The sequence below is a fragment of the Choloepus didactylus genome, chromosome 7, assembly GCF_015220235.1.
Source record: "Choloepus didactylus isolate mChoDid1 chromosome 7, mChoDid1.pri, whole genome shotgun sequence".
In the NCBI taxonomy this organism is placed as follows: Eukaryota; Metazoa; Chordata; class Mammalia; order Pilosa; family Megalonychidae; genus Choloepus; species Choloepus didactylus.
The window spans coordinates 19,156,373-19,161,583 of record NC_051313.1 but is presented as its reverse complement, the minus strand read 5'-3'; the positions used below and the strand labels follow the sequence as shown (position 1 = coordinate 19,161,583).

Genomic DNA, 5,211 nt, shown 5'->3' with positions numbered 1-5,211 from the left:
AGGGTCTTCTTTATGTCCCTTATATCCTGTGCCATGTTCTTCTTCATGTCCTTTATTTACTTTGCCATGTTTTCGTTCCTTGATTGTAGTTCTTTGATTAACTGTGCCAAGTACTGTGTCTGTTCTGATACTTTGATTTGGGTGTTTGGGATTGGGTTCTCCATATTGTCTTGTTTTATCATATGCTTTAAGATTTTCTGTTGTTTTTGGCCTCTTGGCATTTGCTTTGCTTGATAGGATTCTTTCAAGTTGTAAAAAAACTACCAATCTAATTTTTCAGAAATACAAGTTGGTGGTGTACACTTTCTCTAACCAGCAGATGGTATCTGCAAGTCACCTATACCCCCCAAGTCAGTTCTCCTCAACTTTGTCCTTGTGGTGTGTGGAGAAATTATTCTTGTGGGGTTCAGTTGGTGAATTCAGTTTGGGTGTGTTGCTGGAGCCATCTGCCTTGAATGTGGGGTGTGTGTCCTTGTGGCTACGGAGGCAGGCCAGCTTTAATATTCAAAGCCCCCAGGTGTTCCCAGAGATTCAAGGCTGCTGCAAGAGTCTAAGCCTTCATTTCAGTTCTGCCCCAGACCCTCTCTGTCGCTGACCCACAAACCACTGGCATTGACGTAGCATCCCTGGGTTTTCCAAGTGGGGACCCCCTTCTCAGCTGTGATCTTCCAGGACCTCTGCTGAGGGAATGCTGTGCTATGTCACAAGTGCGCACCGTCCCTCATGGGAAGCCCTGGGCCACTGGGTCATGCAGGGGCGGTCTCAGCCTGATGCAAAGATGGCTGAATGGGGCATCTCAACCCCCTACTCCCGCACAGTTCCTTCTTCCCAGCTCCAGGACAACTGGCGTGGCTCTGGGCTGTGGGCATGGCCGTGGGCAGGAGTGTCTTCAGCCCGCTACGAAGCCAGCTGCAAGCAGCGGGGTTTCTCTCTCCTTCCAGCTCTCCCCTCCGCTCTCCTGGCCCTGAGGGAATCTGCAGCAGGCTAGCCTCCATGCTCAGCCTGTTCCTGCCATGCCTCACTGCGCAGTTCCCACCGTCGCAACTGCAGCCACTCCTGGGTTTTTCCTCCTTTTTATTTTTAAAAGAACCAGTCCATCTCCAAACGCCAAGCCCCGGCTTCCCCACACAGCAGTGCGGCCGTGGGTCTTTAGCTGGCTTACTCTCTCATTTCAGAATGCAGACTCCTAGTTTCACCAAGTGTATGGCCCCTTGGTTCTAACAGAACTTGTCCAGCTGGTGGATCGCCGAAACTGGTATTCTGGGTCACCTTCTGGTTTTTTATTTAGTATTTTTCACAGAGGTGTTTTTTTGCCCTGTCTTACCTAGCTGCCATCTTAGGTTCTCGACTCCATGACTTTTGACCCGAAAAACTGGAAGAATAGAAGTTGCCTTTTTATTGAGAGTAGGAAGTAATATTAGGTAAGTAATGATTTCCATAGTCTTCCTTAGGATGTAAAAATTCTCACAGGATATGAGAATTCCTCCAAGTGACTGAATTGTTTCAGTACTTCTCTATGTTGCTTCTTGAGCATTTTTCAAAGTTGCTAGTGAAAGCTCAGGTTGGCAGCAGAGATAAAAATGATTGGTGGAGCTGTTAGGGTAATATTCACAGAGGCTAACAACTATCTTGCTTGACAGGCAGAAACAATGACTACTTAAGTGGCTTTAGAGCCTGGGAGTGGCCTTAAAAAAAAAAAAAACTATCTTAAGAAATGCCAGCCTTACCACAGTTGCTCTGGGTCCCTGGCTTTGCTATCTGCTTGCTATTATAAAAGAAAGAGGGGGTGCTTTCCTCCTTGGTTGGATTTTATATTAGTATTAAATGTTTAAATGCTAAAAGTTAAATTGATTTAATTTTTCCTGCTTAAATAGCAGGAAAGGATTTGTTATTTATTTGGTCCCTAAGAATAGAAAGGATAAATATGGAACCATATAAAAATACTGCTACTTTTCATATTGATGGAAATATAGTTGTTAGACAAAACGTATAACCAGATCTACCATTTATTCTAAGAAAACAAGCCACAAAATAAAAAATTTCCAAGTTCAGAAACCTGGCATATTTCCGAGAAAAATTTTAAACTTTTATTTTAAACCTGTTCTTGAAATACACTTTTTAATTTTTTTAAACACAGCAATCCCTCTGAGATTCTTTGCCTGTCCTGATGACACTGCTTATTCTGTCCCACAGCCCTGTCATCAGGTACCAGAACTTTCCTCTTTGTTTTGTGAACCGTTACTTCTCTACTGCCATGTCAAGTACTCTGTTTTTTGTTTGTTTGTTTGTTTGTTTGTTTTGTTTTTTTCTTTTGGAACCTTATACTGAGACCCCAAATCACTCTCCTTATTTACTTCATAACAGGTCTTTCTCAGTATTTTCATCCTATTCTCTAAGCCTTTCATATATGAATGACACGTTCTCCTTTCACACTGACTTCTTTCGTCGCCCTTGAGGACTGGCACAAACTCATGGATGATGACAGTGCCCAATTTTACCTAAGCCTTCAGATCCTGGAGAACAGAGATTTAGAGATCCTCAGGCCCTTTGTGTTACCAAAACTGACTTACTGCAAAGAATACCCTTCCCTGTATGACTCTTCTAAGACTTACCTATGTCAAGGACAGATACAGAACCCCCAAATTGCATTCTTTACCTCGTAAGTAATTAGTTGAACTGCTTGCCCTCACTGATCACTTGGAACAAAATGCTTGTTAATCAAACTTTGCTTCAGTTTCTCTCCTTCCCCCAGGCTGCTGAACGTCTATGCCACATTATAACTTCCCAGTTCCTTGCCATCTTATCATCACTCTTCTTCACTCTCTCAGTCATCTAATCATATCCTAGAAATTTTCATCTCCCAGCACTTACCCACCTCTAAAATATTTAACTCAAAGACCCAATTGCTGTCCACAACCTCTTCCCATGCCCACTTTCTTTCTCAGTTACTTCAATTCTATTTTTTTTTTTTTCTGCCCTCACTGGAATTTCTCGCATTTGAATCTTCTAGTTTTCCTCCTCAGCCTGCTCCTGTCTTCATTTGTGTTCTTATTCAGTATATGTGCCTGGGTTTACCAAACTGTACTCTCTTGTATCTTCAGTCTCATATCAAATTGTCCTTCCATTCCCATCTGCTGGGAAAAACCAGAGTGTTTCCATCAGGAATCCTGGTTGCAAGTAACAGAAACTACTCTGGCTAACTAGAGCAGAACGGAATTTATTGAAAGGATATTGGATAGTTCATAAGGTAGGTGGGAAGATAAGAGAACAAGGTTCAGAAAATGGGCAGGGACCAAGGGAGATTCTACAAAGAATGCACAAACAAATGCTAGAATGGACCAATTTTTTTGAAATGGGTAAAACTAGATTCTGGGTTGTTCTAGTTTGCTAATGCTGCAGAATGCAAAACACCAGAGATGGATAGGCTTTTATAAAATGGGGGTTTATTTCACTACACAGTTACAGTCTTAAGGCCACAAAGCGTCCAAGGTAACACCTCAGCAATCGGGTACCTTCACCGGAGGATGGCCAATGGCGTCCGGAAAACCTCTGCTAGCTAGGAAGGCAGCTGGCGTCTGCTCCAAGCTCTGGCCTCAAAACGGCTTTCTCCCAGGACGTTCCTCTCTAGCAAGCTTGCTTCTCTTCAAAACATCACTCCCAGCTGCACTCCATGAGTTCCCTGTCTCTGAGTCAGCTCATTTATATAGATCCACTGATCAAGGCCCACCCTGAATGGGCGGGGCCACGCCTCCATGGGAACATCTCATCAGAATCATCTCCCACAGCTGGGTGGGGCACACTCCAAGCAAATCCAACCAGCACCAAAAACTTCTGCCCCACGAAACTACAAAGATAATGGCATTTGGGGGACACAATACATTCAAACCGGCACATGGGTGTTGGCTTGAGTTGCTGGAAATGGCTTTATTATTTTGTTTTATTTGTGATTAAAACTTTGATTAAAGGAGGTTGTGATGCCCAAGCTTCACATGCATAATGTAGAGGAAGAATTCCAAAGGCTTAAGGAAATAGGGGTGTTAGAATGAGACTTAATGAACCCTCCCTGTCCTTGAAAAGCTCTGTGATGACTGTCTTCTGTAAACCAGTGATAATCAGATAAGATGCTGCCAGTCAGAAGTGTTCTTGATTTCAGTAGAGATGATGGGATTCCAGAGTGACAGCAACCAAGTGGCAGTGCGTAAGCAGCACGAGGCAAGTAGGCACATTGACCCTGAAGGGCAGTGGGGGTGAGGTAGTCATCTGAATAGTTTAACCCGCAAGAATCTTTGGAGGTGGATATTTTTACAAAAAGGGTATGTCTGAAAAATGTATTTAGCCTGTATCTGGGCCTGGGTAGGCTGGCTCGGGAGGCTTGAGAGAGGCGTGGAGTTGTGCAGTGAACCCCAATGCTCCACAAGCTCTTGGTCAACCACCCGGGGCTTTTCCAGGGTCTCATTGTCCAAGGAGCTGCTGATGGCGGGAAGCGGTGGCGGTAGAGGTGTAGTGGACAGGTTGTTCACCAACTCCAAGCCTGATTCCAAAAAGAACTCTACTCTTCAAACAGTTTGAATAGAGAAGAGTCCCTTACTGGGTCAAGTACAGATGCTTCTCCCACAGATGGCCCAGGCAAATGAAAAGCTGAGAAAACAAATGGCAACTGCACCACCTGATTGTTTTGATATTGAAAGTGTAGACGGGAGTCTTGGAAAAGTTATACAAACGGATGTGGCCTTATTTGAGATGTATCAGTCTGATTCAAAAGAAGACAGTTCAGAGGAGAGTTTACAAGACAATTCAGAGGACAGTTCTGAATCTGAGGATGAAGAGGACAGCATTCTTTGTGAAGTCAACATAGATAACATTAAACTTCCTAATTCAGAAGGTGGAAAAGGCAAGATAGAAGTTTCAGACAGTCCTGCAATTAAAAAAAAGAAATAGTGGAATAAATGGTCTGAAAAGAAACAGGTGGAAAAAAAGTGCATTTAACTCATTAATGAAAGAACCACAGGATGGTAAAACTGAATAAAAACAACAACAAACCAGAGCACTATAGAGTAGATAAAAATATTTACAGCCATGGGAAGAAAGAATAATAGAATAGATTAATAAATTGTATGCAAAAAATTTAATGTCCTACAGGGCATGTAATGTTTTCAGTGGGATAAAAACCATCACTGGAGGACAAGATTAATCTGCATTGATATAGAAGCA

General features: G+C 43.0%; 1 pseudogene; it reads left to right on the top strand.

The window, feature by feature from the left end:
* The first annotated feature begins 4,158 nt into the window (after positions 1 to 4,158).
* On the top strand, positions 4,159 to 4,938 carry LOC119540484 (annotated as a pseudogene).
* The last annotated feature ends 273 nt before the right edge of the window (positions 4,939 to 5,211 follow it).